The 25,995-nt window shown below is 40.7% G+C and overlaps 2 protein-coding genes across 3 annotated transcripts in view; both read right to left on the reverse strand.

The window, feature by feature from the left end:
- CRACD (capping protein inhibiting regulator of actin dynamics) overlaps positions 1-10,171 on the reverse strand; it is a 317,185-nt gene extending 307,014 nt beyond the window's left edge. The window contains exon 1 of the mRNA XM_081227032.1: positions 9,784-10,171. The gene's annotated coding sequence lies outside the window, so the exon portion shown is untranslated. The remainder of the gene's footprint in view (positions 1-9,783) is intronic.
- Positions 10,172-18,999: 8,828 nt separating this feature from the next.
- Positions 19,000-25,995, reverse strand: part of CEP135 (centrosomal protein 135) — an 86,940-nt gene continuing 79,944 nt past the window's right edge. The window contains exon 26 of one of the 2 annotated variants that reach the window (XM_081224035.1): positions 19,000-19,018. The gene's annotated coding sequence lies outside the window, so the exon portion shown is untranslated. Of the gene's footprint in view, positions 19,019-24,652; positions 25,200-25,995 lie in introns of those variants that run through there. The other variant, XM_081224033.1, reaches the window with a different exon arrangement.

The following is a 25,995-nucleotide window of genomic DNA, read 5'->3' on the forward strand; positions in this document are numbered from 1 at the left end:
ACGACGTGACACTGTGCTATATACTATTTGTGTACTCTTTCTTGTCCCTCTCTCCCACCAGAATATCATCTCCACAGTACAGGGGCCCTGGCTGTATGTCTGCTTTTGTATCTCAGCACCAACAGCAGCACCTAGCACAGACCAGGCCCTTGGTAAGTCCCGTCTTTGTTTACTGATTGACCGGATAACTCTTGCCCCACCCTTTTGGGCTTTTTTGTTTGTTTTTGTTTTTTTGCAGTACGCGCAGGCCTCTCACTGCTGTGGCCTCTCCCATTGCGGAGCACAGGCTCCAGACGAGCAGGCTCAGCGGCCATGGCTCACGGGCCCAGCCGCTCCGTGGCATGTGGGATCTTCCCGAACTGGGGCACAAACCCGCGTCCCCTGCATCGGCAGGCGGACTCTCAACCACTGCGCCACCAGGGAAGGCCCCACCTTTTTGTTTTATACACGAGATTATTCGAGGCCCAGAGGAGTAAAGTGACTTGCCCATGGTCACTAGACTAATTAGAGGGAAAGTTGGCCTTAGAGCCAAGCTTAACTCCCAGTCATCCTTCCAAAGTAGATACAATTATGCCACGCCCTGCTTTTGATAGCTCCTAAAAATTGTCAGTATGCTTCAGCCTTTCAAATCTCTCCAAATTTTGCCTGATCCACTTCCTCTAGTCTTGTCTCCTGCCACTCCCTACCAAGCCTGAATGTTCCTGCCACCTCAGTATACCATGGCCTCATGCTTGCCATACCTTTGCTCGCTCTGTTCCCTACCTCTGGAATACCTTTCCACCTCCTCTCCATCTGTCAAAATTCTACCCACCCTTCAAGACCCAGCTCAACTATCACAACCTCTGGAAGCAACCTCCTTATCTTTCTTCATTCTATCCTCCTTCCCCAGAACAGTCACCCCTTCTTCTGAGTCACCATAGCACTTGGACCTTCTATCACAGCACATTTTACATTCTTGTCTTTCTTCTTTACTAGACTGTGAATTCTTCATTTTTATATTCACTAGCAACTCCACAGTGCCTGGTATGAACAGCTGGATCAGGGAAAGAAAGAGAAATACAGGGGACATATGCTACCTTTCCATATTCAATATGATTCCCAACATGACAACAAGCCTCCCAGCACCCCCAACTGACTGTCCCAATGACCCAAATTAAAAAAAAAACAAATTGGTTACAACAAGAAATGGGACGTGACAGCCCATGAAATCAACTAGTGAATTGTATGACATAAATCATAATGCATTCATTCATTCTGCAGCAATGTAAAACTGCTACATTCTTTTCTCAAGCTAGAAACTACAAGAAAAGTTCTCATTCAAGTGACCTGTACTCCCCTAATCTTTGTTCTTTTCACGCTATGTCCATGGTGCCCAGCCCATGGTTCGCAGCACTCAACACACGTCTGCTGACGTGAGATAAACTGGATTTACGATGACTCAGGCTGCATGGGATGTGGATGGTCATGGTACTTTTCATGAAGCTTCATACCGCAGGACACAGTTACTTATTTCTGGCCTACTCCAAGGTAACCATTTAAGACTGCTATCTTGTTTTGTTCCTCTGATCAACTCCGGTTGTTTGCAACAGACAAAAAGCATAGAAAAATGATCATCTTGATATATTTTTATAAGCCACCCTTCTGGAAGTAATTGCCTATCTTCTCTCACCCTCCACACTGCCCCTAGTAAAAGGATAAGTTCCTGCACATTACTAGCTAGTATGGATGATGAGAGTAATTGAAGTGTCAAGAGGTTGCCTGACAAAGTTGCTGCTCATGAGTTGTCACTGATAACAAACTGATAGTGACTTACAACTCTGTGTGGGCAAGGGGGAGAAAAAGACAGACTAGATCTGAGCTGCATAATGTAAACATCTTTAAGATGTTAATCTGAGCTGCCTATGTTGATTAGTAAAACAAAAATCTCAACTAAAAATAACGAATTTTGTTCTGAGGTTTTCTTCCTTTCTATCTTTGCCAATTAAAGACTATTATGTCACAAAATTGACAGGAAGCCCCCACTGAGGGCCACGGCTTTCGCACCACCTGATCCTGGCTATTTCTTCTTTGACTGGAACATCAGTCACATCCATGGTTAAGAGATAGTCACTAACAGCTCATAAGCTCTTCCTGTGGAACACCAGCTAAGCAATCTCTCTTCACTTCAGCTCTCCTCCCTCCAAAAGGAATACAGCCTGAAAAGCTTGCTGCTTTGTCCTCAAGGATCATTTAGAACTGTCTGAAATCTTCACAAAATATATTAAAGTATTCACTCAATTGAGCACCATATTTATTCCAGAGTTACAACTGTTAATGTCTAATAATTTACTGTGCTTTTCTCATAATTAAATAAAGCCATAGGGCTTCTGGCCTATAATAGGAAGGTAAAACTGAGCCTAAAAATCAACACCATAAACAAAACAAAGCCCCCCTCCTACACACGCATGCACACGCGCACACACACACACCTGGCATAATACCTAATATGCAGTGACTCAGGCACAGATCTTGCAACATATGATAATTGCCATGCACTAAATGGTCTTTTAATGGTTCAAAGGGTTCCCATCTTCCTGAACACCTAACCTATTAGCAGGGAGAGATTACAGGCAATGGAAAGAACTCAGCTCAGTTACTTAACCTCTGAACTTAGCCTTCTCATCTGTAAAATGAAGGGTTGGTCTAGAACAACACCACCCAATAGAAATATAATGCAAGCCGCAAATGTAGCTTTTAATTTTCTAGTAGGTACATTTTTAAAAGTAAAAAAAAAAAAAAAAAAGTAAAATTAACTTTAATAATGTTTTAGTCAATCTAACATAGCTAAAACATTATTTCAACATGTTATATTTTTAAATTATCAATGATTTATTGTACATTTTTTTCATACTAAGTGTTTGAAATCCAGTGTGTATTTTAAACTTAGGGCTCCTCCCAGTTTGGACAGGCCACACTTCAAATGCTCAATAACCACATGGGGGACCAGTTACTGTACGAGACAGCACTGGTCTAGATGATCTTGGATATTTCTCTCGACACTAGAAGTAATTTTAACAAAGAGAATAAGAGATTTGGAGATGAAGGTATGCTTAGAAAAACTATAAAGTGTTTTCCGGATATTCTCAGTCTATTCATTCTCATTCAAAATGGTGTTTTGCTTTTTTTTTTAACTTTTATTTTTTTAATTCAAATGGGGTTGGATCTGTAAACAACTGACTAGGTGGTCTAATCTATTACTGTCAGACTTACCCTGCTCTCACTAACAGAGCCACTGTCCTACAAACCTATAAGGAAAGCTAACATTCAAGACAATGTATAACTGCTAAATAAATGAGACTTCTAAAACCTCAGAACTAGAAAAAACCACTGTTAAAAATGGGAGTTCAGGGCTTCCCTGGTGGCGCAGTGGTTGAGAGTCCGCCTGCCGATGCAGGGGACACGGGTTCGTGCCCCGGTCTGGGAAGATCCCACATGCCGCGGAGCGGTTGGGCCCGTGGGCCGTGGCCGTTGAGCCTGCGCGTCCGGAGCCTGTGCTCCGCAACGGGAGAGGCCACAACAGTGAGAGGCCCACGTACAGCAAAAAAAAAAAAAAAAAAAAAAAAAAAAAAAAAAAAAAAAAAAAAAAATGGGAGTTCAACAGAAATGACAAAGAAAATTATAGGACAACCATGTTATCTTCCACATATTAAGATAATGCTAGGAAACACAAATGTGCACGTGCTTTTGGAATTGATTCTCTAATTACTCAACATCCACTGAGGAAGATTCATGCTACTCCTCCCACACCATCTTGCTTATTAGTCCCTTTGTGATCAATGATCTGCCTTCGCCAGATGGCTGGTCTGGGTTAAGAGCACAATATGAGATCAAAGAACAAAGCAAAGCTAACTGGCCTTCCCGGGAATTGAACCTGTGACCCTGACCTCATTAACTCTAGAAAACAGTTAACCCATCACAAACATGTCTGGGCAGCTGCACCCTAAGTAGTGTCAAGCAAGCCCACTGCATCTGTCACAATAATACTCTGGTAGAGAAAAAGTCACTCTACATTTATTAAGGACTTTTCAAAATGAAGAAAAGCTGGAATGCAATCATTGAGGGCAGCTGGAATTCATTGGCAGTGTCTTACCAGCTCTGCTGAATCTGTCGCAAGCTTCCCTAAGAACGACAGCAGTGGCCCTGGCCTGAGACCACAGATGGCTTTGACAATGGGGTCCTGATGTTTCCTCTTCCAAAAACCATGATCTTGGGGCCATGGACTTTCCTTTTTTTTCTCCCAAGTTGGGAAAGTGTGGGTTAACAATTACATACAAGAACTTTCACAGATTATTTGTTGACTCCGGCTTATCCCAGATTTAAACAATAACTGAGTTTCTCTGTTGCCCCCGCCTGCTCCCCTTCTCCCCTATTAGTGCCAGCCAATCCCTGACCAGGGGAGTGGAGACAGGCCAGTGGACCTCTGGGTGGCTTATTCCTACTCTCCCTGGTAAAAAGCCCAACACCTTTTTTACAAGTGCTCCCTCCTTTCTTGTTAATGAGAATAATTCTTAGCAGCTGGTATCAGCTCTAAATTCTACTCTAAAAACCTGTCTCTAGTGAGCTGAGTACTTACTTCCAATTTAAATATTTCCCAAAGTGTTTCAGGGATGCAGCTTCTGTATCTTTTCCTCAAAGACACATTTTTAAAATAGTACCAGTTTCAGAAGTAAGTTTATTAAAATTTCCACGCAAGCCTCAAAGAATACTATTTGAAAAATTCAACAAACATCTGGAAGAGCTGGTGAAGATTTTAAAATCTGAAAATATTTCTGCATTTCATTTTTGACATTTTAAATGGAATCATCTTTCCACATGCAAACTCACTAGATTATAAAAGCTATTACGTACAGTTGTTCTATTTGGCTTCTTAAATATTTCTGATAACATGTGACTAAAGCATTCAACATCTCTTAAGTGTTTTGACTCAGTTTTTTCATTTCCACAAAGTTATTTAAGATAATTTTTAAATTTATGGATTAAGAGCTTGTAATCTTGCACTTCTCATGTAACTGTGGAAATCATACATATAAGTAGATCCAAAATATGCCTATGTATCTGCCTCAAAGGCACTAGTACAGGTACATATCTAAATTGATTTTGCTCTTTTTATCTCAAAGAATTTTCACATCAAGAATAAAAGTAGTACAAAATGTAATGGGAACCCAGTTTACTTGCCTGAATATAAAAACATTACAGTGACCATTCAATAGCTGTAATATTTCTTGATGCTCATAAAAACTATACCAATCCACTAAGGGTCAAGTGTTAGACAAAAGGAATAAATTAATAAAATAAGCATAAAACATAAGCTTATGACAACTGTACACAATTTCGTCAGGGGCAAAACAAGTTTTTGAGGGCTCATCTAAGGATAAAATCTGATGTCCAACAATAAATGAAACAATATACTCACTTTTATCTAATCTTAACAGAAATTGATGGTTTATGAAAAATATGTGGTTTCACATAAACCATGAAACTGCTGATCTTTGTCTAATATAGCATCATGATCTACACAAACTCTGATTTTAAAAAATTGTCAGTTTTGAAAATACCAACCTTAATTCAACAAATAAACTAGTTAAACATACCAGGGAAAGTTTAAAGCTCCATACACACGGAAGCTATAATGCAAAAGCAAGAGCGTATTTATATATTTTTAAGCACCTGGTATTTATCTTATTTATAAGATACACTCCTACGCGTTCAACCAGACACTGAAAAAGCCTGAATCTGTCAGACATAAGTGTGAAAGAAACAGTGAAATTTGCCTTTCCGTTGTCATGTAAAATTATCTATTTGTGTTTTTAAAGTACTCTTTATAAAATATATTTCCTAAATTCTTTCTCACAATATTTTTAAAAGAGGAGGAAAGTCCCAGAACTACCAAAAAATTAAAATTAAAATACTGCTAAAAATTTAAGAAACATTTGCAAGGAAGTGAAACACAAAAACAAAAAATTAATAGTACAGTTAGTGGTGGTTTCTTACAAGTACTTTACAAAATAAATACTTTCACTGCCTGGTGAGTTTGAAACAAATCAATATACTATAAAGTACTCTTGTAGCTCTTAAGTCTTCATTTTGTGCCTTAACAAAAGCCAACATTCATTTGTAATGAAATCTTTTTATAGTGACACAGCTATTTCATGTCTCTTCTGAATATATATTAAACCTTTGGGTGCACAATAAAACTAACCAATTGAGTGACTCTGTCATAAAAACCTGAGAAGTTATTCCAAAATGTTTACATCAAAGACCAGCCAAAGTCAAAATGAAATACTAGTCTATGCAGTATACTTTCTTACTTTACTAACTTGAAGATTTTCTTCAAATGGGTCCTTTCAAAGGAAACTACAAAAGATGCACCACAACCGGTAAGTTCTCAATATTACCATTCAAATTTATGCAAAAGAAGGAATGATATGTCTTCAGAAATCACTGTGAGAGAACCTCAGAACACAGTGTTGAGGCTGAAAGAGCAGAGAGCTTTGGGATCAAACAGAACAATTCTTGCTTCAACTCTCACTAACTTTGTGACCTTGTGCAAGTTCCTAAAACCACTTTGAGTCAATTTCAATTACCAAATGGAAACAGAAGACCTTCTTACAAGGCTGTCATGAGCACTAAATTAGATAACATACAAAAACAGACTGCTTAGCACAGTACCTAGATGGTAATAAATACTCAATATATGGTTATAATTACTAAGAAATGTTTAAAAACCTATTTTCAGTGTAATTTAATACTTAAATTCCAAAAGATGCTGTAAATCATTAGAGGGAAAGACATAAAGATTCAATAACAGATTTTTCTTTAATGCACTCATTAACCTGATTATCCTTTACATTAGTGCTTTTCAAATTGCAGGTCCTGGTGCATTAACAGGATATGAAATTATGTAGTGTATCTCAACCAGCATTTCTAAATAAAACAGAATGAAAAATATAAGAATGCATTGCACAAGGAAGTCTGAGCACTGATTAGTGAATTTTTTTTAATTAAACACACCTGTAATGTATCTGTATACTGGATGGCAAAGTAAAACTCATCTCTTATTGTGCCAAAAAAAAAAAAGTTTAAAAGCCACTGCTTCATTACAATAATGAGAATAAAAGTAATTAGCTGACACTGAATGCTTAGTTTCTACTAGACACTGTGCTAAGCATTATGCTAAGCACATTGTTTCATTTGATCCTCCCCCAAATCCTGTAAGGTAGGTAGGTACTATTACTTTCACCATTTTACAGATGAGAAAACTGAGACTTAGAGAGATTAAGTCACTTGCCAAAGATGCAGAACTAGTGGCTGGTAAATCCAGAGTTCAAATTTAGTCACCTGTCTCCAGAACTCGCACATTTAACCACTTCACTAAGTAGTGGGTTATAAGATATAACTTTTCCTTATGTAAAAGTTATTCAAAAGGTAGACTTTAATAAGGCCTAATTCAAGAGAGATTTTCTGGAGGTGCAGCGTATCTTGGAGAAGACAGTGTGATTCAGAGATGAAAGCACCAGGCATGAGGTCGAGCTTCTGTCCCTGGCATTGTTGCTTCAGTGGCGAGGAGTTGGCAAGTCATTTAATCTCGCTGTGTCTGGATTTCCTCACCTACAAAACGGGAATGATAGTATCTGCCCTGCCTCCCCACAGGCCATTGTGAGAAAGTATTTGTACATATAACAAGTGAAATGTTCTATTGTGCCACTCAGTTACATGAGATGATCATTAACATGACCCAAGGGGCCCCAGTCTTCATAGAAACATACATCACACATGATCAAAAAAGGAAGGTCAGCAGGCTTTTATTATAAACTGTGTGTGGAAACAGTCTGTACAGTTCTTGGTACACAGTAGGCCTTCAGTATATGTTCATTAAACTAAAAGAAGTAAACCAATTCGACCTGTATGCATATTTTATCCATTTGCATTTTATTTTTCATTAATTCATTCTTTCCTCAACTATTTATTGAACACGTAGTATATACCAGACTGTCCCTTACCCTGGAGAATTTCGTGTTAATTTCAATTAATTTTCCCAAAATTGTGTAAGAGAAAACTGTAAAATACAGCTTCTTCACCTAGCAATAATAACTTACATTTATTACATTGCTTTATAGTTTTTGGAAAGAACTATGTGGAAGCTTTTGTTTCTCACACCAACTGCCTGTGTCAAGTCAGTATTATTATCTTCCTGACTCCAAATTCAGTGCTAAATGACTGCTAAGTCTTTAAATGAAAGTTTCCCCATTTCTGAGATGACTGTAAATATGGGATTTGAAGAAACTACCTTTTAATTCTGGAAAGGGGCAATCTAGTAGCCTGATTTTCCTCCCTTCACATGTCTGAGCTGAAGTAATGCAACCATATCGCCTACATAAGATGCATTTTTCAGAATGCTTCTTAAAAAACCTGCCTTTGAAATCTTTTTTTTTTACAGCTAATTTTCTGTTGAATATATTGAACTAGGATTCAGTTTTCTCATAGCATAAAGGAAGGAGTAGTGGAAGTGTCTTTCCTTTGTTGACTTTTTTAAATTACTCAAAATTGTTGTTTTCAGATTCCTGAGTCACATACAACACCAAATAATTGTTAGCCTTTTTATATATAATTCAACAACTACTACAGGTGATTTTTACAGGGAAACGATGATTTAAAGACAACTTGATGAACTGAAAATTTGCTACATGATACTAAGAAACCTTTACTAAAATTGCCTTATCCTTTGTATTCTAACCACTCCCTCTCCATCACCACCACCCCCAACACATACGCACTCCCTCACCTACACCAGATCAGTTTCCGGGCCATTATTCTTAAAACCATATTAAAATTTCACAACACACGGTGGTAGTTACTAGGTTTTCTGCCCCATGCCACCCCGCCCATCCACTGAATCAATGTGTCTTTAAATATATATATTTTCTCTGAAAATGCAAAATTCAGAAGATGATTACGATGCCTCTATTCTGAGACTATCTCAAATGTAGCCGTCTGCCCTTCTGTTTACTGATAAGCCGGAATAAAAGCCATACCCCACCCACCGTCTCGGTAGGGTTAGGAGGTCCAATCTCGCCACTACAGAGCTCTGCAAGAAAGGAGGGTTATAGAACCAGAAAAACCTCTGGGAGGAGATAAGGAAAACACATTTTACACCACTGGCAGCGTGCAGTCTCCCGACTTAAGCCCTTGTAAACAGGGAAAACCTTTGTCTTGCCTCAGCCATCAAACTGGTGGCTCATCAGAATTGGAGCAACAAGAGTTTGTGCGAAATGGCTCGGCAGAGGTTAAACAAAGCAATGCAGCTCAGGCCCGGGGAGAGGGCTGAGCCGGGTCAGCGTCCGAGATCCCAGACGGCGAGGTCTCGCTTTGACCCCCGCCGCAGTCGGGACCCAAGCCGGGGACCCCGGGACAGGCTGCTGCGGCGCGGGAAGGACAGAGGGAATTAGAAGGTCCCACGCTCTCGGCAAGTTCCCGGGAGCACAGCCGGTCCGCAGGTTTCTCGAGTGGGATCCAAAGAGGCGCACACCACGCGCGGGTGCCTCAGGGAGGGTCCGCGCAGAACGCGCAGGGACACCGCCCCAAAGTCCACGGCCGGCCACGCCGAGCCCACGCCCCCAGGGCAGAGGCAAGGTCGGGGATCCCGGGGCGCCGCGGGGGCCTGGCCCGCGGGTCGCGAGGGGAAAGGAGAAGCCCGCCCGCTGCACCCATTGTCTGGCTCTGGCCGCGGGCCGGGAGGGCGCTCACCTGAGGTCCCCGCCTGGAGCCGGGGCTGGCAGAGGGGCTGGACGGCGACGGGCGGTCCCGCGCGGGCGGCGGGCGCGGATGCACAGTCCGCGGCGCTGCCGCAGCACCAGCAGACTCCTCAGCAGCACCGGCAGCGCACCCGCCTCTCAGGCGGCCGCGGCCTCCATTGCTCTCCCCGCCGCCGCCAGCGCGCGGCACTGCGCTGCCGGCCCCGCGCGGCGTGGTCACATGCTCCGCCCGCGCCTCGGGCGCTCGGACCCGCGCCGCGGCCCCGCCTGGCTTCGCGCGTGGACCGCTGGGCCCTGCTGCGGGGCGCGGGGAGCCCCGAGTTCCCTTTCGCGCCCTCCAGGAAAGACAGGCTCCGGACAGCTCCCTTCCCGGGGGAGTAGGGGGGTGCCCAAAAACCGGAGCCGGGCACAGGGAAGGGCGTGGGATTGGTCAGTGCCCTCCCTACCACTGCAGGGATGTCCCGGCTGAACCCGTGGCGTCGGAGGTTACTGTGGTGAGCTCCCAGGGAGGCTCACGTGGGGCAAGAACCGGAGACCGTAAGTCACCACCCCACGGGATGCAAGTCTGGCCCCTGGTACCTGGATGAGCCAGAGACTCACGGGAACGACCTGGACTCCAGAAGGAGTTGCGCCCTGCAGAGCCCAGACAGTGAGAAATGGCATTGGACTCCTGAAAGTCAAGTTGAAAGATGCTACACAAATAGAAAGGCTCAAAATTGCTTTGCTGAGTCGCTGTACTTCTGAACAGACTGACACTGACATTGGGCATTATTATCCCTAGCATAATTAAATATTGACTTTGATATTTTAAGAAAACTATTTATCTTTTCCTTTTTTGGCCTAACTGGAAACACTAAGGTTTTTTCTCCATATGTTTTGCTATGACTATTTCGATGGAACTTGGAAATCCGTTTCTAGTGATCTTTTCCTTCTCTATGCATGCAAAGATGCTAAAAACAATTTTGTATCATTATTAATCAAGAAGTTGAAAACAAAGCAAAAAAAAAATCTTCTGTGACAAAAGATGCAGAAGATGAAGGGTAACCCTAATAGGTGCTCCATCTTGTGTTGGATGTCCCAATGCCAAAACCAGGGCTACTAATTTAAATGCAGGTGCCTGACTTACAAGAGCAACTTTGATAGTGGGAGAATAGTGCATATTGCCTTATCCAACTGAGTTTTTCTAGATAAACAATTAACTACAGAATATGGTTGTGTATTTTTGTAAATACAGATATCATTGTTCAGTGCTTGCATATTCTAAATGATGTCTGCTTTATTCCAAATAAGCATAATGAAGAGTTTTATATAGGCTTGAGCAAGTTCTCTTTGATTTGATCTAGTAGCAGTAGAAATTCTCAGAAGCCAAAAATTAAATCTGTGTAGAACATATAACTGGGGTCTTTTTCTTGACATATTATAGTCTTGCCAAGGACATGAAGACACACACTATAAATATTCAAATTTACATAAATCAAGTGTAGGTCTACTGTCTTTTAATTTTGCAGGGCAAGGAATACCAAATTATACACCCTTAAAATATTGAAAGAGTTCTAGAGAATTTATGCTTATGTTAGAGTTCTCTAGCTCTAATGGACTTTGTGTCTCATGGGCCTCAGAAATCAGCAGCTATCAGGCACCACTTTTGACAGGTGCTGTTTTTTCCCTCACTTTTCAAACACATTGGTTCCTAGTTACTACATTCAGGGCTATAATAACAATGTGGCACATCAAACCAGGTATCAGTCCACTATTCCACTTTTGACATGTAACACATGGATTTTCAGAGACCATAATACGATACAAAAGAAAGATGCAGGGCTTCCCTGGTGGCACAGTGGTTGAGAGTCCGCCTGCCGATGCAGGGGACACGGGTTCGTGCTCCGGTCCGGGAAGATCCCACATGCCGCGGAGCGGCTGGGCCCGTGAGCCATGGCCGCTGAGCCTGCGCGTCCGGAGCCTGTGCTCTGCAACGGGAGAGGCCACAACGGTGAGAGGCCCGCGCACTGCAAAAATAGGTAATAAATAAATAAAGATAGGAAAAATCTAAAGTAGTAGAAATACTGTGGTGTAGGAAGTATCGTGATTGTTCCTTGCAACTTCAGAACCTTGCTGTGTTCCCAACAGCCTTAACCTCCAAAGTGAGAAAATTGAAGTGTAACATCATTTTGAAAATTTCTATTAGTCAAGGATAAGGTTAGTAATTCCCTTCTGACCACTCCAGGGGATGGGCTGTTGTGAATATTCAGAGTTCAAGGTGAGTGAGGTGGACTTATTTAAAAGACTCAAAGGGCATGCAGTGGCTCTTTGGATGGGGTGACGCTCAGAATAACACCTACCCTATCCATAGTACTGGCTTTGTGTTCTGTGCATGGGTTTTTGGATAATTCACTTAATTTCAGATGTTTCTTCAGGTCTGTAAAATGGGGGTAATTGTTGCATGTTACATATCTTACATCTAAATTACAAAGTTATTCCTGTCATAGACCATAATAGAAAAGAATATGAAAAAGAATGTATATACATGTATAACTGAATCAGTTTGCCATACAGTAGAAATTAAAACATTGTAAATCAACTATATTTCAATAAAATAAATTTTAAAAAATAAATTACAAAGTTATACTGGTGTCTAAAAATAAAGTAACAGCAAAGTATACTAGGCAAATACTAACAAAAAGAAAGTACATGGAGACAACTGGATATTAATATGCAAAAGAATGAAACACCATCTCACACCATATACAAAAATTAATTCAAAATAGATCATAGACCTAAAAGTAAAAGCTAAAACTATAAAACTCTTCAAACAAAATATAGGAGTAAATCTTCACATCCTTGGCTTAGACAATGGTTTCTTAGCTACAACACCAAAAGCACAAGCAACTAAAGAAAAAATAAATAAAACAAGACTATATCAAAATTCAAAACTTTTGTGCTGCAAATAATATCATCAAGAGAGTGGGACTTCCCTGGTGGTGCAGTGGTTAGGAGTCCGCCTGCCAATGCAGGGGACGCGGGTTCGAGCCCTGGCCTGGGAGGATCCCACATGCCGCGGAGCAGCCTGGCCCGTGCGCCACAGCTACTGAGCCTGTGTGCTGCAACTGCTGAGGCCTGCGCGCCTGGAGCCTGTGCTCCGCAACGAGGAGTGGCCCTGGCTCACCGCAACTAGAGAAAAGCCAGTGCACAGCAATGAAGACCCGATGCAGCCAAAAATAAATAAATTAACTAAAAAAAAGAGAGAGTGAAAATATGACCCACAGGGTGGGAAAATATACAGGTTTCCCCTGCTATCTAAAAGCAGAGCATTCTTATGAAGACTTTCATAATCCAAAGTGGTGTAAAGCAAAGAAGCAATTACCTTAGGACACAGCTTGCTAACAGATGCACAAAATAAATCAAGGTAAAGCACATAAACAATAAGGTTCTCCTGTATAGCACAGAGAATTATACTCAATATTCTATGACAAAACATAATGGAAAAGAATATTTTAAAAGATTGTATATATATGTATAACTGAATCACTTTGCTGTACAGCAGTAATCAACACAACATTGTAAATCAACTATACTTCAATAAAAAAATAATAACACAATTTTAAAAAGATAAGGCACAGATACAGACACAGTTCAAACTATGGCAACTTGATGCTGAGATGCTAAGTGTAGTTTCTGGGGAAATAGCTTGGCAGTGCCACTCTCACTGCTTGGGATGCACATCTTTTCTATAACAGCTTGCTGTAAAACACTGCCACTATTTTTGCTTTTTGACTTTTTCTGTAAAAGAGAAAATCCTCTTTGGATTTCTTTCAGTTAGCAAAAACAGGTACTAATACAATGACGCGGCATAAAGCAAACTTTTGAAAATCCGGGGATACCTGTATTTGCAAATCATATATGTATCTGATAAGGGACTTGTATACAAAATATAAAAAGAACTTGTACAACTCAATAGTTTAAAAGAGAAATATCCGGGCTTCCCTGGTGGCGCAGTGGTTGAGAGTCCGCCTGCCGATGCAGGGGACACGGGTTTGTGCCCCGGTCCGGGAAGATCCCACATGCCGCAGAGCGGCTGGGCCCATGAGCCATGGCCGCTGAGCCTGCGTGTCCGGAGCCTGTGTTCTGCAACGAGAAAGGCCACAACAGTGAGAGGCCCGCGTGCTGCAAAAAAAAAAAAAGAAAGAAAGAAATATCCTAATTTTTAAATGGGCAAAGGATCTCAATAGACATTTCTCTACTAAAGGTATACAAACGGCCAATAAGCAAATTAAAAGATGCTCAACACCATTAACCAACAGGGAAATGCAAATCAAAGCCACAATGAAATACCACTTTACACCCACTAGGATAGCAATAATTAAAAAGATAGATAATAACAATTGTTGGTGAGGATGTAGAAACATTCAACCCTCACACATTACTGGCAGTAATGTGAAATGGTGCAGCCACTTTGGGAAATAGTTGGCAGTTCCGAAATATGTTAAATATGGAGCTACCTACCATATGACCCAGAAATTCCACTCCTAGGTACACACCTAAGAGAAATGAAAGATATGTGGCACAAACCATGTACATGAATGTTTATGGTAGCATTACTTATAATGGCCAAAAGTGGAAATAATCAAAATGTCCATCGACTCATGAATGGATTAAACAAAAGGTGGTATTATCCATACAGTGGAATATTTGGCAATAAAAAAGGAGTGAAATACTGATACATGCTACCACATGGATGAACCTTGAAAACGTTATGCTAAATGGAAGAAGCTAGGCACAAAAGACCATATACCAAATGATTCCATTTATATCAAATGTCCAGACAGGCAAATCTATAGAGACAGTAGGAGATTCATGGCTGGGGGGAGGGGGAGCGGGGAGAATGGTGAGTGACTCTTAATAGGAATGAGGTTTCTTTTTAGGATGATAAAAATATTCTAAAATTGGTTGTGGTAATGGTTGTACAACGCTGTGAATGTACTAAAAATCATAAAATCATAGAATTTAAATGGGTGCATTTTATGGAGATATATAAAGTATATCTCAATAAAGCTGCTTAAAAAAGAGTAGAAAGCATAAGCAGCAATATTAATATTTGATAAAAGAGATTTTAAGGTAAAAAGTATCAAATGCTAAAAGGTACAAGTGAACAAAAAACAGTGTTGAAAATTTACGTATCTAACAATAGAAATATTGAATTATTTAAGCCAAAAACGGAAATAAAAGGAAAGGTTAAAAATCTGCTGTCATAGTGGGAGAGCTTTTAACTTTTCTTAGAAATTGACACATCACATAAACAAAGATAACTACACAGAAAATTAACAAGCTTGATCTAAAAGACGTCAAGAAATGTGTATCCAACAGAAAACATGCACATTCCGTACAGCACCATGTGGCACAGTCACAAAACTTTACCAAGTCTTAGCCCCACACACCCCCAAAAGCTCAATAAATTAAAAAAAAAAATCCTTGCAGACCACATTCTGTGATTAAAATTCAGTACATTAGAAAGTTGAAGAAGATCCTATGTCCTATGTGAAAATTTTAAACTTCCTTTTAAATAACTCATGTTAAAAATAGGGTGGTTCACCAGAACCTTTCTGGTTCACCCAAAACAGTCCCAGCTTACACTTATTATCTGGACATAATATGCATATTTCACTCACAAAAGTATCCCAGTTTGGATGGTGAATTATATAGTGACCCCAGTTAATGAATAATCCAGAACTGAAATAGGAATCTATTTAGAAAGCAATGACAAAATACCTTTGGGGGTACAGCCCAAGGTCCTTAGAGGAAATTTAAGGAAGATTAAAAGTAAACTAAGGGGCTTCCCTGGTGGCGCAGTGGTTGAGAGTCCGCCTGCCGATGCAGGGGACGCGGGTTCGTGCCCCGGTCTGGGAGGATCCCACATGCCGCGGAGCGGCTGGGCCCGTGAGCCATGGCTGCTGAGTCTGGGCGTCCGGAGCCTGTGCTCCGCAATGGGAGAGGCCACAACAGGGAGAGGCCCGCGTACCGCAAAAAAAAAAAAAAAAAGTAAACTAAGTATATAACTCAAGAATGAAAACACATAAAGGCAAAGAAAGCAGAAAAGAGGAAATGAAAGCAGAAGTAATGAAATAAAAACAAACAGTAGATTTGATCAGCAGAATAAAATGTTGATTCTTAGGAAAAGGTCAGTCAGTGAAGAGACACAAAAAATAAGTGTTTCACAAGAGAAACAATTAAGGTATGGATTTTAAAAAATCTAGATGAAATAGATTTTCCAGAAAAACTGAATTTCCAAAAGTGACTTGAGAAGAGGAAGAAAATCAGAATAGATGAATATTGTAGGAGAAATCAAAAAGGTGGTCAAATGTTTTCTTCTAAAAAAGACACCTACCCAGGTAATTTCATGAGTCAGCTCTAACAACTTTCAAGGAGTCAACAATTCCCATGCAATGCAAAGGGTTCCAGGGCATGGGAAAGAGAAATTTCACTACCCATTGCAGGACATTATTGGCCAGAGACGTATTAATACGTCTTTTGTTACCCGAACGTTATTGATCAGAGACATATCAATACGTATTTTATAGAGTGATTAATTAACATCACCTTGCGAAGCTGTTAGAGCTTAAAATTGATCAAGAGTTCATTATACAAATTATGATTGTCGTTATCATTCATATTTTGCTCCGTTAGGTTTTTGTTCCAACCTTGTGTGTATTATAAATGCAAGTTTATTACCATAAAATTTTCAAAAATGACACCATGAAATTTTGAGTGAAGAATTTTTGAGTGAATTTTATGTAGATAGTTTCTCTGATTGTCTGAGTGACATATATACAAATGTCTCAGAAGATGATAGTTCTTCAGACGATGTGAATATTAGACCAACAGAAAGACAAAAAACGTTAGTGATTGATTCTGATACAGAAAGTGAAAATGAAACTCATGGTGCTGGAGAATGCTCCTTTGCTTCTACAGAAGAATGTATTGAAGACAACATTTCACGAAAATTAGAAGACTTTACAGGTGTGTCAGGTGTAACTACTGAATGTAATAACCTGCAAAGTGTTAGTGAAATAACAGAATTAATTTTGGGTAACGACTTTTTTTTTTGGCTTCGTTGGGTCTTCATTGCTGAGTGCAGGCTTCCTCTAGTGGCAGTGAGCGGGGGCTACCGTTAGTTGTGCTGCACGGGCTTCTCATTGCGGTGGCTTCTCTTGTTGCAGAGCACAGGCTCTAGGCGCCTGGGCCTCAGTAGTTATGGCTCACGGGCTCAGTTGTTGTCGCTCGAGGGCTGTAGAGTGCAGGCTCAGTAGTTGTGGCGCACAGGCTTAGTTGCTCCACTTCAGGTGGGATCTTCCCGGACCAGGGTTCGAACCCGTGTCCCCTGCATTGGCAGGTGGATTCTTAACCACTGCGCCACCAGGGAAGTCCCGGTAACGACTTTTTTTGAGTTGGTTGCTTCTCAAACAAACTTGTATCGCCAACAGAATGAAGAATCATATAAAAAGTATGATAAGGCTTTAAAATGGACTGATGTAGCCAACAGTGACATGAAGAAGTTTCTTGGATTAATAATTTTGATGGAAAAAATAAGAAAGTCACATTGGAAAAATATTGGTCAACTGATCCCTTACTTGAAACACTTATCTTTCCAAAGATTATGACGAGAAGAAGGTTCAAACAAATAATTTCTTCACTTTAACGATAGCTCGGAAACTCCACTTCCTGTGGACAGAATTTCAAAAGTTAAACCTCTTTTGGATTACTTTCTACCAAAATTTCAATTGATCTATATACCCAAATAAGAGCTATCACTTGATGAGGCAATGATAAAGTGGAGAGGACAACTCAGATTCAAAACCTATAACCTCAGGGACTTCAGTGGTGGTCCAGTGGACTCCACGCTACAGCGCAGAGGGCCCGGATTCAATCCCTGATCAGGGAACTAGATTCCGCACGCGCCAGCAAAGGTCCTGCATGCTGCAACTAAGACCCGGCGCAGCCAAATAAATAAACAAATAAATATTTTTTAAAAAAATCCTATAATCCTGGAAAACTTATAAAATATGGAGCTTTGGCCAGGATGGTTAGCGAAAGTGAAACTGGATATATACGCAACCTTGAGATTTACACGGGTGAAGGAAAGAAATGGCAAGAAACAATATTATCAGTCCTACAACCTTATCTTGGTTCATGGCACCATAGTTACCAAAACAATTATTTCAACAGTGTGTCCACATCTGAAATGTTGTTGAAAAATAAAACCAGAGTTTGTGGGATTATAAGAGAGAATAGTGGTCTACCAAACCAATTAAAGGAGAAATCTAAAAATCTACAGAGGGGAGAAATGACATTTTTACGGAAGGGAGAAGTGATTCTTTTCATGTGGAAAGACAAGAGGCTAGTCCACATGGTGACAACTATTCATGACACCTCCATAGCATCTACAGGAAAGGAAGACAGGAGGACTGGCCATCAGATAACTAAGCCCACTTGTATATTAGAGTATAATAAGTATATGGAAGGAGTTGCTTGATCCTATCAATATCCGGAAAACTTCAGTATCCTCTGGAAAACTCGGAAATGGTATAACAAAGTGGGTTTATATTTGAGTAATTGCAGTTTATTCAATGCGTTTAAAATTTATTGTAGCCTTAATGCACAGAATAAAATGACTTACAAGCAATTTTTGTTAGCACTAGCTAGAGAATGGGTAACTGACCATTCTGGTGAATGTAATGGTAGTCCAACACCTGGTCCTTCTTGTGGAGTTTCTAAAAGAGCCCCCTGCAAAGATTCACCTTGTCGACTATCAGGTAAAATAAAAGAACATATTCTAGAGGAAATAATACCCACAGGACTAAGAAAAAAAGTGCCGCCAGAAAGTGTAGTCTGCTCTTCCAGGGAAAGTGCAGTGAAACACGGTATAGTTGTAATAGACGTTCTGTTCCCCTGCACGAAGGTGCCTGTTATAATGTCTATCACACTCTAACAAAATATTAAAATGCCTTAGTATGACATGTACGAAGTTTCAAATAAACACATGAAGTGCAAAAAATGTTGATATTTACTCAAATGCAGGTGTTTTAATATTCACTTACATAACACATCACCGGACACAGGCATTAGTTTCTGCAGAAATCCCCTGGTCAATAATGTGCTGGGAAGCAAGGATGACTATGACATCAAAGCTAGACAACACTGCTTTCACACAAAAGATGACTATGGGCCAGTTCCACCTATGAGCACAGATAAAAAATTCAAATTAAACGCAAAACCAGCGGTGCATTAAAAATAATATTACAGTTCTGGAAATGGATAGTGGTGATAGTACTACAACATTGTGAATGTATTTAATGCCACTGAACTGTACATTTAAAAATTGTTAAAATGGTACATTTCATGTACATCTTACCAGAATTAAAAAAAGATAACATTATAGGTGTTGGAGATAACTCTACAGAGAGCTCTCATTTCTGCATGTTTTTTTCGCTGAGGCAGGGACAGTTTTTGTTCTGAACAATCTTTTCAAGGATGCTTGTAAAGCTTTGGGAGGTAGAGACAATGTCACCCCAGAGAACAAGGCAGCTTTGTTTTCCGTCCAATATAAGAAAGATAACATCTCCTTCCAGGCCAAAGGTTGTGCAGGTTTGCTTGAAGCCCCTTATTTGAGACTGAGTTTTCCTAAATTCCAATTCCTCAGTTGGGATATAAACGCTGCATGTGCAGCATCCATCTAGGTCTGCCTGAATGCCGCCTGTGGGATATGGGGACAGAAGGAACTGGTGTAAAACTCACACTGCCTGCTGTGCAGTGATAAAGAGCTTCGTCCCTGACGCAGGAGTCTCTTGTCCTCTTCTGGTGCTCATGAACATGTGGCAGGCTACATGCCAGGCTGTGAGCAGAACAAAGTCTCAGACCACTCACAGTTCTCCAGTTTGGGCCACAAAAGGATGGGTGCTGACAGACATGGCTCTCTGAAGAGAAAGGATGAAGTTAGGGGACAGGAGAAGATTGTGCAGGAAATGATTGTAGTGAATGCTCTCACCCAAGTGTTGAGTGAAGGTGAGGAAATAGGGGTTATTTAGAAGCTGAGCAATGAGAGGTGGGATTGAAACAAGCTGTTGGAATGGTGTTCTCCTGCTCAGGTGGGACAGGAAAGAGATGTCATCGTGACAACGGACAGCAAGCCCTACAGCCCCAGTCAAAAGGCAATACACTGTGGCTGCTGGAATAAATGGTGTCAGCAATAAGGACATAGAACTTTGGTTCAGCCACTTGAAATGAGAAGTCAGTGCAAAGCTTTGCTTATTGGGGATGTTAACTGAAAAAAAAAGGTACAACCTAAAAGTTGGGAATTATGTTTTATTTGGTGGACCAAACTGAGGACTTATGCATGGATGACAGCCTCTCAGATAGCTCTGAGGGACTGCTCCAAAGAGGTAAGGGAGGGGCCCGGGTACATAAGGGAGGGGCTGGTTTTCTTTGCAACAAAAACCAGGTAGTTGGAACATCAAAATATGACTGTTAATTAAAGAAAACAGACCTCTCAAGTTAATGAATTTGGTGCTTTTCTAGGTATGGGAGGATGCAAGGGTCTGGGCTCACTGAAATCATTCCTTTGATATGAACCTTAGCTATCCAGGGCCAGGATCCTGCTTTTGTCCATCCTGAAAGGCCCTCAGGGTGCAGTCACTGATGGCTTGATGGCCACATCATTTGCTTACTGATATGGCAGGAGACATTCTTCGTCCAAAGGGAGGAGCTGCTCTCTCCCTCTGCGCCCTCCAATCTCTCCCTCCTTCTTTTTTCTGACCTCAGGAAAGTCTTGTTACTCTAAGAAACCAAATGTTTGGGTCAAGGTCTCCTTGTCCCAAAGGAGGACTGAAGGCCATACACACTCTGTACAAATATACTTAGGAACCTCAGGGAGGGGAGGGACTCAAATTTCTATGGCTTCCTTGGATATAGGCACCCAAGTCACCATCCTACCTGGTCCATTGATGCTCACATTTAATTGATGGGATTAGGACAGGGTTCTGAATGGGGAAGAGAAGCTAATTTGACCATATGAGTGGAACTAATTCAATGTGCTGCTTTTGCCTGTACATCTGAATAAATAGTAGGAATTGAGGTGCTATAGGCTTATACTCCCATCCTGTAAGTATCAGAGGGGATTATCCCAATCAGGGAAGTATAGAAAGTAGAGATATGCTTGTGAGATGAACTCCCTGCCATTTGTCACTAGTGGGTGTGCCTTTACCCTCTGATTTCAAAGTTTTCACCCTATAGATGACATCCTATTGGTTGGCAAGTCAGAAGCCTCCATCTCAAGGCCCCTGACGATCACACCTACACTAGCGGGTGGCTGATAAACCCCAACAAAATTCAGAGGCTGGCTTTCCAAGTGAAGTTTCTTGGACTTAAATGGGCAGATTCACAACCCTCTATTTCTCTGGCACCCCAGGAAAAAGTGCTGTATATCTGCTCCGCCTACCATCTTCCTCCAACCAAACCTTTGAGGTTTAGCTTCTTGCTGGACTTTTGGGGAACTGGAGAGAGTATGTGCCCACTTGGGCTTTCTATTTGGTCCTTTATATCAGCTAACCCACAAATCAGCGTTTTTTGAGCGGGGCCCAAACCAATAGCAATGAATGCTCTCTTTGTCCCCTACAAAGAGCCTACATTGCAGCCTGCAAAAAATCATACGGTCTGCCTGAATCAAGAAACTGCAGTGGCTGGCAATCTGACCTGCTGCTGTGTCTGTCATCCCGGTCCACATGCTATGAAAACAGAAAAACTCATCCACTCTTGAACCATTTATTTTGCTACGCCTAATGCCATCGATGGAAGCTCCCAGGCATGGACTCTGCCTTGTACATGTACAAACACACACACCAATACAATCTTTTAAAAATCTGATCGATACAAATTCATATGCTTCTCCTGACTGCTGAGCAGCTTTGGGTTATGCCATGTACAACTCTCAAGGCTATCACTACCCAGTGACATAGCCCAGGTTTCTCAACCAAACCAATGTGATGATGATCCAAATCAAGTTTAACAAACCCCAAACTGGAGTGACTTGTGACCTTTGGGCTATCTGTTTGTATGTGGGGGAGAGATGGTCATGGACTCTCCATTGTGGATGAGGGTTGCTTTTTTGCTCATCTATTGCCCCATTGGCAATGACACCAGAGATTAGCCAGTCAATCTAAATTGCATGAGTCATAATGGATAACAGAATGACTTTAGACCACATCCTTCATGTCTAAAATAACACCCTCTGCTCCCCATGATAACTATAGTCGGCTATGTCTGGGATCCTGGAAGGCACAATTGAGATCAGTACAGCTGGTTAGCCTCTTCCTTCTGCTTTTGGAATCTTACTGGTATTAGCCTTAATTAATGCTATATGAGACACATTGAACAGGTTTGGTCCCAGCCCCTGTTGGGCATTTTAAGCAGGTGGTCAATGGAGTGGCATACTCAACTTCGGCCAAGAATGTATAGGATCAAGGGATAGAATATCCTTGGGAGAGGCAATGTGCCATACACCCCTGAGTATCCCTGTACATTCTTTCTTTTTTAAAATTTATTTATTTTATTATTGGCTGCATTGGGTCTTCGTTGCTGCATGCGGGCTTTTCTCTGGTAGCAGTGAGCAGGGGCTACTCTTTGTTGTGGTGCGCGGTCTTCTCATTGCAGTGGCTTCTCTTGTTGGGAGCACAGTCTCTAGGTGCACGGACTTCATTGGTTGTGGCACATGGGCTCAGTAGTTGTGGCTCAGGGGCTCTAGAGTGCAGGCTCAGTAGTTGTGGTGCACGGGCTTAGTTGCTCCACAGCATGTGGGATCTTCCTGGACCAGGGCTCAAACCTGTGTCTCCTGCATTGGCAGGCAGATTCTTACCACTGTACCACCAGGGAAGCCCCTCCCTGTACATTCTTGTTGTGGGTATGCAAAGAATGCAAGGCCCTGATTAATCTTCATCCAGGCCATTTCTCAGCATTGTGTTTGCAGTGAGCAACCTTGGGGGATGAAGTGATTCATCCTTCTGGGACAAAGAGCAGGCTTACTAATTGCTTGCTATAAAAGAGATGGATTAACTAAGTTCAGTGTTCTAGGCTGCTATGTGAACCTTTGCATGCTTAGCATTCATCTGGGCCCCTCCACTTTGCCCCTGTGGGGATTGAGTAGGTAAGGAGAATCAGTGCAAACATGATGCTTATGCTGCTTGCTGTGCCATGAGTAATAAAGGCCTCTGTCTCTGATCCAGGAGTCTCCTATTTTATTCCTGCATCTAGAAAACAGTGATAGATTAACTTATTAGCTTGCAACTAAGGTAAAATAAAATCCCAACCATTATATTTGACTGTCTCTCAATTTCTTTAGTACATATTTTTCTCGTTGAGTTCTATTTTATTTCTTGTACCAAATTTCAGCATTTTAGTTTTCACTGCATTTATCCATTTCATATATTGGCATATGTTCACTCTTCATACTTTTATTTTCTTAATATCTAAAATATTTGTAGTTATTACCCGCCCTGTGTTTTGACTATATATTTGTCTTGTTTCAAATAAAGTTCATTAATCAGTCCTTTTATAGATCCAGCTCTTAATTTTGTAAATCTCAATTTTTGTGGTTGATATTATTGTTCTCCAACTCATTGTTTTCTGTCCTTTATTATTTCTGTTATTTTTGGCAGGGGAGGAGCAGGGGTTACTGCTACTTTTTTCCAATCTCTTGATTTAAATGCTTGCTCATTTGTGAACAGTTTTATTTCCTGATTAACATATTTAAAATTACAGGTTTTCCTCTAATCACTCATCTTTAGCTGTGTCCCATAATTTTGATTTTAGTAGTTTATTACTTGATTATCAGTCTAAATTATTTTACTTTCTTTATGATTTTCATCTTTATCAAAGAGTAATTTAGAAAGACATTTTTAGTTTCCAAACATATTGAAGTTTTTTCTATCCTTTTGAAAAATTATTTTCTAATTTTATGCATTATGGTCAGAGAAATGATTTATATCATTTAATTCTTTTGAATCTGAGGCTTCCTTTAAGGGCTACTATATGGTCTATTTTTTCAAATGTAAGAGATACGCTTGAAAAATATGTATTCTCAGTTTATAGGGTGTGGAGTTTTATACATGTATGTACATATATAGCCATATGTTTATGTTGGCTATATCTTCTTGTTCTATTGCACTTGTTATTCTTCTTGTTGTTCACCACTATATCACACTTTTTTTCCACCCTAAGATTCTATCTTTTTAGATAATGAGGTTAGTACTCCAGCTTTCTTTTGGTTCCCATTTGCCTGGTGAATCTTTTTCTTTCCTTCTGTTTTCAAATTTTTAAAAGCATATCTCTCTTGTAACTCACATAGTCTTTTTTAAAAATAAATTTATTTATTTTTTTATATTTATTTTTGGCTGTGTTAGGTCTTCGTTGCTGCACGTGGGCTTTCTCTAGTTGTGGTGAGTGGGGGCTACTATTCGTTGCAGTGTGCAGGCTTCTCATTGCAGTGTCTTTTCTTGTTGCGGAGCACAGGCTCTAGGCACACGGGCTTCAGTAGTTGTGGCACACAGGCTCAGTAGTTGTGGCTCGTGGGCTCTAGAGTGCAGGCTCAGTAGTTGTGGCACACAGGCTTAGCTGCTACACGGCATGTGGGATCTTACTGGGCCAGGGCTCGAACGAATGTCTCCTGCATTGGCAGGTGGATTCTTAACCAGTGTGCCACCAGGGAAGTCCCCTGTCTTTTAAATCTAATCTGATTTTTTTAAATTAATTATTTTTGGCTGCATTGGGTCTTTGTTGCCATGCGTGGGCTTTCTCTAGTTGCTGTGGGCAGGGGCTGCTCTTCGTTGCAGTGCATTGGCTTCTCATTGTGGTGGCTTCTCTTGCTGTGGAGCACAGGTTCTAGGTGTGCAGGCTTCAGTAGTTGTGGTGCGTGGGCTCAGTAGTTGTGGCTCGCAGGCTCTAGAGCACAGGCTCAGTAGCTGTGGCTCATGGGCTTAGTTGCTCCGCAGCATGTGGCACCTTCCCGGACCAGGGATCGAACACGTGTCCCCTGCACTGGCAGGTGGACTCTTAACCACTGCATCACCAGGGAAGCCCCTGATTCTGTTTATTAATGGATTTTATCCATCAATTTACAATTTATTGGGGTTACTCTTGCATAAGGATTTATTTCTGCCATTTTGTTTCATATTTTCCATCTACTGTACTTCAATTTCATTTATTTGTGGTTTTTTTTGTTTTGATTTTTTTTCTCTTTTCCTGCTTTCCACTGAAGAGGTCAAGTGTTCTTCTGCTGGTTTAAATATTAAATTACTTTTGAAAGCATCCCAAAATGACTTCGTCATTATTAGTTAAGTGGTCATGGGCAAGTCTTGCCTGTGCTTTCATCTGTAAAATGAGAATAAAGGAGAATATGGTTGTTGTGGGAATTAACTTAATTAATATATGTAAAACTCTTGAGAAAGTGCCTGGTAAGAATAAAGTTCTATGTGTTTACTGTTATATCATTTTGATAGTTGCTCTTAAGACACCTGTTTGTGTTACCCCTCCTTGTTGATTTCTGAAATATCGAGATTTGTAGGTTCTCCTGACAGGTATTTTACGTCTTCTCATGTGCCTTTCTTCTCTTTCTGTCCTCCTCCCCACTATCTAGCATGTTGGTATTATCCAGATTCTAAAATTTTTGGTCTTAATTTTTATAGATATATTTTCTTTTTTTTGTCCCTCCTCTTCTTTTTATTAATATGCTTTACCAAGCTATTTGATTATCTTTAATTATCACATCTCTTGCAGCATCTTCTATACCTACTTCTCTGATTACTTCCTTCAAGTTTTTTCAGTGTTGATCTTCACTTGACATTCTGAGACTCTGTATGCCTAAGAACATTTTTATTACACCTTCAGATTTGAATGACAACATAGTTATAAAATAGGTTCAAAATTCATTTCTTTCAATATTCTAAAAATACTATGTTGCTCTTGTTTCCAGTGTAAGAAGGTTGATGTTGTCTCAGTCTGTTGGAATTGCTATAATAATTTACCATAGATTGGTAAACAATAACAATTTATTTCTCATGGTTTTGGAGGCTAGAAGTCCGAGATAAGGGTGCCAGCATGGTCAGGTTCTGGTGAGAGCCCTTTTCTGGGTTATAGACTGCTGACTTATTATTGTACCCTCATACAG

The sequence above is a fragment of the Mesoplodon bidens genome (genome assembly GCF_964165515.1).
Source record: "Mesoplodon bidens genome assembly, chromosome: 1".
Taxonomy (NCBI): Eukaryota; Metazoa; Chordata; class Mammalia; order Artiodactyla; family Ziphiidae; genus Mesoplodon; species Mesoplodon bidens.